Raw genomic sequence first — 8,737 nt, forward strand, 5'->3', positions numbered from 1 at the left:
CTCGCCTTTATGAGGAGATCGTCCAAGTATGGGATAATTGTGACTCCTTGCTTTCGCAGGAGCACCATCATTTCTGCCATTACCTTGGTAAATATTCTCGGTGCCGTGGACAGACCAAACGGCAACGTCTGGAATTGGTAATGACAATCCTGTACCACAAATCTGAGGTACTCCTGATGAGGTGGATAAATGGGGACATGAAGGTAAGCATCCTTTATGTCCAGAGACACCATAAAATCCCCCTACTCCAGGCTTGCGATGACCGCTCTGAGCGATTCCATCTTGAACTTGAACCTTTTCAGGTATATGTTCAGGGATTTTAAATTCAATATGGGTCTGACCGAACCGTCCGGTTTCGGTACCACAAACATTATCGAACAGTAACCCCTTCCCTGTTGAAGGAGGGGAACCTTTACCACCACCTGCTGAGGATACAATTTGTGAATTGCAGTTAACACTATTTCCCTCTCCATGGGGGAAGCTGGCAGGGCCGATTTGAGGTAACGGTGAGGGGGCATCACTTCGAATTCCAGCTTGTATCTCTGAGACACAGGGATCCACCTGTGAGTGAACCCACTTGTGGCTGAAATTTCGGAGACGCGCCCCCACCGTGCCTGGCTCCGCCTGTGGAGCCCCAGCGTCATGCGGTGGCTTTAGTGGAAGCCGGGGAGGACTTCTGTTCCTGGGAACTAGCTGTATTGTGCAGCTTCTTTCCTCTATCCCTGCCTCTGGCAAGAAAGGACGCACCTCGGACTTTCTTGCCATTTTGTGATCGAAAGGACTGCATTTGGTAATACGGTGCTTTCTTAGGTTGTGAGGGAATATATGGCAAAAAATTGGACTTTCCAGCCGTAGCTGTGGAGACCAGGTCCGAGAGACCGTCCCCAAACAATTCCTCACCCTTGTAAGGTAAAACCTCCATGTGCCTTTTTGAGTCGACATCGCCTGTCCATTGCCGAGTCCACAAGACCCTTCTGGCAGAAATCGACATTGCATTTATTCTAGCGCCCAGTAGGCTAATGTCTCTTTGGGCATCTCTCATATATAGGACAGCGTCCTTTATATGCCCCAGGGTCAGTACTATAGTATCCTTGTCCAAGGTATCAAGTTCCTCAGATAAGGTATCTGTCCATGCTGCTACAGCACTACACATCCAGGCCGACGCAATTGCCGGCCTTAGTAGGGTACCGGAATGTGTATAAATGGACTTCAGGATACCCTCCTGCTTTCTATCCGCAGCATCTTTTAGGGTGGCCGTATCCTGTGACGGCAGGGCTACCCTCTTGCATAAGCGTGTTAAAGCTTTGTCTACCCTAGGGGAGAATTCCCAGTGTAACCTGTCCGTTGGCGGGAAAGGATACGCCATAAGCATCCGTTCGGAAATCTGCAGTTTTCTATCTGGAGATTCCCAAGCCTTTTCACATAACTCATTTAACTCATGTGAAGGGGGAAAGGTCACCTCTTGCCTTTTTTCCCCATACATATAAACCCTCTTGTCAAGGACTAGGGTTTCCTCTGTGATGTGTAACACATCTTTCATTGCTATAATCATGTAGCGGATGGCTTTAGCCATTTTAGGCTGCAACTTTGCATCATCACCATCGACACTGGAGTCAGAATCCGTGTCGATATCTGTGTCAACAATTTGGGATAGTGGGCGCTTCTGAGACCCTGACGGCCTCTGCGCTGTAGGATCAGGCATGGGTTGAGACCCTGACTGTCCCAAGGCTTCAGCTTTATCCAACCTTTCATGCAAGGAATTAACATTATCATTTAAAACCTTCCACATATCCATCCAATCGGGTGTCGGCGGCGACCCCACATTCATTTGTACCCGCTCTGTTTCCACATAGCCTTCCTCGTCAAACATGTCGACACAAGCGTACCGACACACCACACACAGGGGATGCTCTATTTGAAGACAGTTCCCCCACAAGGCCTTTTAGAGAGACAGAGAAAGAGTATGCCAGCACACACCCCAGCGCTATATGACCCAGGAATCACACAGTAACTTACTGTTAACCCAGTAGCTGCTGTATATACTGTTTTTGCGCCAAATTTATGTGCCCCCCCTCTCTTTTTACCTTCTTTCTACCGTGATTCTGCAGGGGAGAGCCTGGGGAGCTTCCTCTCAGCGGAGCTGTGGAGAGAAAATGGCGCTGGTGAGTGCTGAGGAAGAAGCCCCGCCCCCTCAGCGGCGGGCTTCTGTCCCTGCGTTTTGTGTGTAAAATAATGGCGGGGGCTCATGCATATATACAGTGCCAAACTGTATATATGCTGCTTTTTGCCAAGAGGTTCCCAATTGCTGCCCAGGGCGCCCCCCCCTGCGTCCTGCACCCTACAGTGACCGGAGTGTGTAGGTTTAGTGTGGGAGCAATGGCGCACAGCTGCAGTGCTGTGCGCTACTTCATATGAAGACTGGAGTCTTCTGCCGCCGATTTCAAAGTCTTCTTGCTTCTCACGCCGGCTTCTGTCCTCTGGCTCTGCGAGGGGGATGGCGGCGCGGCTCCGGGATCGGACGACCAAGGGTGCGTTCCTGTGTACGATCCCTCTGGAGCTAATGGTGTCCAGTAGCCTAAGAAGCAGGACCTATCTTCTGTGAGTAGGGCTACTTCTCTCCCCTCAGTCCCACAAAACAGAGTCTGTTGCCAGCAGATCTCTCTGAAAATAAAAAATCCTAACAAAATACTTTCTTTTTAGCAAGCTCAAGAGAGCTCACTAAGTAGCACCCAGCTCGTTCGGGCACAGATTCAAACTGAGATCTGGAGAAGGGATATAGAGGGAGGAGCCAGTGCACACCAGTATCCTAATTCTTTCTTAAAGTGCCCTGTCTCCTGCGGAGCCCGTCTTTTCCCCTGGTCCTTACGGAGTCCCCAGCATCCACTAGGACGTTAGAGAAAATAAGAATTTACTTACCGATAATTCTATTTCTCATAGTCCGTAGTGGATGCTGGGACTCCGTAAGGACCAGGGGGATAGCGGCTCCGCAGGAGACTGGGCACAAAAGTAAAAGCTTGAACTAGCTGGTGTGCACTGGCTCCTCCCCCTATGACCCTCCTCCAAGCCTCAGTTAGGATACTGTGCCCGGACGAGCGTACATAATAAGGAAGGATATTGAATCCCGGGTAGGACTCATACCAGCCACACCAATCACACCGTACAACCTGTGATCTGAACCCAGTTAACAGTATGATAAACGAAGGAGCCTCTGAAAAGATGGCTCACAACAATAATAACCCGAATTTTGTAACAATAACTATATACAAGTATTGCACACAATCCGCACTTGGGATGGGCGCCCAGCATCCACTACGGACTATGAGAAATAGAATTATCGGTAAGTAAATTCTTATTTTCTCTAACGTCCTAAGTGGATGCTGGGACTCCGTAAGGACCATGGGGATTATACCAAAGCTCCCAAACGGGCGGGAGAGTGCGGATGACTCTGCAGCACCGAATGAGAGAACTCCAGGTCCTCCTCAGCCAGGATATCAATTTTGTAGAATTTTACAAACGTATTTGCTCCTGACCAAGTAGCTGCTCGGCAAAGTTGTAAAGCCGAGACCCCTCGGGCAGCCGCCCAAGATGAGCCCACCTTCCTTGTGGAATGGGCTTTTACAGATTTTGGCTGTGGCAGGCCTGCCACAGAATGTGCAAGCTGAATTGTACTACAAATCCAACGAGCAATCGTCTGCTTAGAAGCAGGATAAACAGCGAGTCAGATTTCCTGACTCCAGCCGTCCTGGAAATATATATTTTCAGGGCCCTGACTACGTCCAGTAACTTGGAGTCTTCCAAGTCCCTAGTAGCCGCAGGCACCACAATAGGCTGGTTCACGTGAAACGCTGAAACCACCTTTGGGAGAAATTGAGGACGAGTCCTCAATTCTGCCCTATCCGTGTGAAAAATCAGGTAAGGGCTTTTATAAGATAAAGCCGCCAATTCTGAGACACGCCTGGCTGAAGCCAGGGCTAACAGCATTACCACCTTCCATGTGAGATATTTTAATTCCACAGTGGTGAGTGGTTCAAACCAATGTGATTTTAGGAACCCCAAAACCACATTGAGATCCCAAGGTGCCACCGGGGGCACAAAAGGAGGCTGTATATGCAGTACCCCTTTGACAAACGTCTGGACTTCAGGCACTGAAGCCAGTTCTTTTTGGAAGAAAATCGACAGGGCCGAAATTTGAACCTTAATGGACCCTAATTTTAGGCCCATACAGTCCTGTTTGCAGGAAATGTAGGAAGCGACCCAGTTGAAATTCCTCTGTAGGGGCCTCTTTGGCCTCACACCACGCAACATATTTTCGCCAAATGCGGTGATAATGTTTCGCGGTTACATCCTTCCTGGCCTTTATCAGGGTAGGGATGACTTCTTCTGGAATGCCTTTTTCCTTCAGGATCCGGCGTTCAACCGCCATGCCGTCAAACGCAGCCGCGGTAAGTCTTGGAACAGACAAGGTCCCTGCTGGAGCAGGTCCTTTCTTAGAGGTAGAGGCCACGGGTCCTCCGTGAGCATCTCTTGAAGTTCCGGGTACCAAGCCCTTCTTGGCCAATCCGGAACCACGAGTATAGTTCTTACTCCTCTCCTTTTTATGATTCTCAGTACTTTTGGTATGAGAGGCAGAGGAGGGAACACATACACTGACTGGTACACCCATGGTGTTACCAGAGCGTCCACCGCTATTGCCTGAGGGTCCCTTGACCTGGCGCAATATCCGTCTAGTTTTTTGTTGAGACGGGACGCCATGTCCACCTTTGGTTTTTCCCAACGGTTTACCATCTCTTGGAAGACTTCTGGATGAAGTCCCCACTCCCCCGGGTGAAGGTCGTGTCTGCTGAGGAAGTCCGCTTCCCAGTTGTCCACTCCCGGAATGAACACTGCTGACAGTGCTATCACATGATTCTCCGCCCAGCGAAGAATCCTTGCAGCTTCTGCCATCGCCCTCCTGCTTCTCGTGCCGCCCTGTCTGTTTACGTGGGCGACTGACGTGATGTTGTCCGATTGGATCAATACCGCCTGACCCTGAAGCAGGGGTTTTGCTTGACTTAGGGCATTGTAAATGGCCCTTAGTTCCAGAATGTTTATATGAAGAGATGTTTCCATGCTTGACCACAAGCCCTGGAAATTTTGTCCCTGTGTGACTGCTCCCCAGCCTCTCAGGCTGGCATCTGTGGTCACCAGGATCCAATCCTGAATGCCGAATCTGCGGCCCTCTAGTAGATGAGCACTCTGCAGCCACCACAGAAGAGACACCCTTGTCCTTGGCGACAGGGTTATCCGCTGATGCATCTGAAGATGCGATCCGGACCATTTGTCCAGAAGATCCCACTGAAACGTTCTTGCATGGAATCTTCCGAATGGAATCGCTTCGTAAGAAGCCACCATTTTTCCCAGGACCCTCGTGCACTGATGCACTGACACCTGGCCTGGTTTTAGGAGATTCCTGACTAGCTCGGATAACTCCCTGGCCTTCTCCTCTGGGAGAAACACCTTTTTCTGGACTGTGTCCAGAATCATTCCTAGGAACAGGAGACGTGTCGTTGGAATCAGCTGCGATTTTGGAATATTTAGAATCCACCAGTGCTGACGTAACACTAACTGAGATAGTGCTACTCCGACTTCTAACTGTTCCCTGGACCTTGCCCTTATCAGGAGATCGTCCAAGTAAGGGATAATTAAAACGCCTTTTCTTCGAAGAAGAATCATCATTTCGGCCATTACCTTGGTAAAGACCCGAGGTGCCGTGGACAATCCAAACGGCAGCGTCTGAAACTGATAATGACCGTTTTGTACTACAAACCTGAGGTACCCTTGGTGAGAAGGGTAGATTGGGACGTGGAGATAAGCATCTTTGATGTCCAGAGACACCATATAGTCCCCTTCTTCCAGGTTTGCTATCACTGCTCTGAGTGACTCCATCTTGAATTTGAACCTCTTTATGTAAGTGTTCAAGGATTTTAGATTTAAAATTGGTCTCACCGAGCCGTCCGGCTTCGGTACCACAAACAGCGTGGAATAATACCCCTTTCCCTGTTGTAGGAGAGGTACCTTGATTATCACCTGCTGGGAATACAGCTTGTGAATGGCTTCCAAAACTGCCTCCCTGTCGGAGGGAGACTTTGGTAGAGCAGACTTCAGGAACCGGCGAGGGGGAGACGTCTCGAATTCCAGTTTGTACCCCTGTGATACTACCTGCAGAATCCAGGGGTCCACTTGCGAGTGAGCCCACTGCGCGTTGAAATTTTTGAGACGGGCCCCCACCGTGTCCGAGTCCGCTTGTAAAGCCCCAGCGTCATGCTGAAGACTTGGCAGAAGCAGAGGAGGGCTTCTGCTCCTGGGAAGAGGCTGCCTGGTGCAGTCTTTTTCCTCTTCCTCTGCCCCGGGGCAGAAATGAGTGGCCTTTTGCCCGCCTGTACTTATGGGAACGAAAGGACTGAGTTTGAAAAGACGGTGTCTTTTTCTGCTGAGAGGTGACCTGGGGTAAAAAGGTGGACTTTCCGGCCGTTGCCGTGGCCACCAGGTCCGATAGACCGGCCCCAAATAACTCCTCCCCTTTAAACGGCAATACTTCCATATGTCGTTTGGAATCCGCATCCCCTGACCACTGTCGCGTCCATAACGCTCTTCTGGCAGAAATGGACATAGCACTCACTCTTGATGCCAGGGTGCAAATATCCCTCTGTGCATCACGCATATATAGTAATGCATCCTTCAAATGCTCTATAGTTAGTAATATACTGTCCCTATCCAGGGTATCAATATTTTCAGTCAGGGAATCCGACCACGCCACTCCAGCACTGCACATCCAGGCTGATGCGATTGCTGGTCGCAGTATAACACCAGTATGTGTGTATATACCCTTCAGGATATTTTCCAGCCTTCTATCCGCTGGTTCTTTGAGGGCGGCCGTATCAGGAGACGGTAACGCTACTTGTTTAGATAAACGTGTGAGCGCTTTATCTACTCTAGGGGGTGTTTCCCAACGCGCCCTAACCTCTGGCGGGAAAGGGTATAGTGCCAATAATTTATTAGAAATTAGCACTTTTTTATCGGGGGAAACCCACGCTTTATCACACACCTCATTTAATTCATCTGACTCAGGAAAAGCTACTGGTAGTTTTTTCACTCCCCACATAATACCCTTCTTTGTGGTACTTGTAGTGTCAGAAATGTTCAATGCCTCCTTCATTGCCGTGATCATGTAACGTGTGGCCCTACTGGACATTACGTTTGTCTCCTCACCGTCGACACTGGACTCAGTATCCGTGTCTGGGTCTGTGTCGACCCACTGAGGTAACGGGCGTTTTATCGCCCCTGACGGTGTCTGAGACGCCTGGACAGGCACTAATTGATTTGTCGGCTGTCTCATGTCGTCAACAGTTTTTTGTAAAGTGCTGACATTGTCACGTAGTTCTTTAAATACAACCATCCAGTCAGGTGTCGACTCCCTAGGGGGTGACATCACTAATACAGGCAATTGCTCTGCTTCCACATCATTTTCCTCCTCATACATGTCGACACAATCGTACCGACACCCAGCACACACACAGGGAATGCTCTGATAGAGGACAGGACCCCACTAGCCCTTTGGGGAGACAGAGGGAGAGTTTGCCAGCACACACCAGAGCGCTATCTATATATATATATATATATATATATATATATATATATATGGATAACCTTATATAAGTGTTACTCCCTTTTATAGCTGCTGTTTATAATTTAGCTGCCAATAGTGCCCCCCCTCTCTCGTTTTTACCCTGATTCTGTAGGGACTGCAGGGGAGAGTCAGGGAGCCGTCCTTCCAGCGGAACTGTGAGGGAAAATGGCGCTTGTGTGCTGAGGAGATAGGCTCCGCCCCTTCACGACGGCCTTATCTCCCGCTTTTTTCTGGAAAACTGGCAGGGGTTAAATACATCCATATAGCCCAGGAGCTATATGTGATGTATTTCTTTTGCCATCCTAAGGTATTTCTGTTTTTATTGCGTCTCAGGGCGCTCCCCCCCAGCGCCCTGCACCCTCAGTGACCGGAGTGTGAAGTGTGCTGAGAGCAATGGCGCACAGCTGCAGTGCTGTGCGCTACCTTAGTTGAAGACAGGAACGTCTTCTGCCGCCGATTTCACCGGACCTCTTCGTTCTTCTGGCTCTGTAAGGGGGCCGGCGGCGCGGCTCCGGGACCCATCCAGGCTGAACCTGTGATCGTCCCTCTGGAGCTAATGTCCAGTAGCCTAAGAAACCCAATCCACTCTGCACGCAGGTGAGTTCGTTTCTTCTCCCCTTAGTCCCACGATGCAGTGAGCCTGTTGCCAGCAGGACTCACTGAAAATAAAAAACCTAAAATAAACTTTTACTCTAAGCAGCTCAGGAGAGCCACCTAGCATGCACCCTTCTCGTTCGGGCACAAAAATCTAACTGAGGCTTGGAGGAGGGTCATAGGGGGAGGAGCCAGTGCACACCAGCTAGTTCAAGCTTTTACTTTTGTGCCCAGTCTCCTGCGGAGCCGCTATCCCCCTGGTCCTTACGGAGTCCCAGCATCCACTTAGGACGTTAGAGAAATATGTAATACAGTATATCTTTGTGAAAATCCTATATTCGATAAAACCTGACGCACCAAGCCCCCTCAGGTTATAGAATATAGGGATAGCAAGTTGAGTGAAAGACACGCAATGGACAACACTCAGCTATCAAATGCACACACAAATAGTCACAGTTTGTACAATGCAGAGGTTAT

This window comes from Pseudophryne corroboree, chromosome 5, assembly GCF_028390025.1.
Source record: "Pseudophryne corroboree isolate aPseCor3 chromosome 5, aPseCor3.hap2, whole genome shotgun sequence".
In the NCBI taxonomy this organism is placed as follows: domain Eukaryota; kingdom Metazoa; phylum Chordata; class Amphibia; order Anura; family Myobatrachidae; genus Pseudophryne; species Pseudophryne corroboree.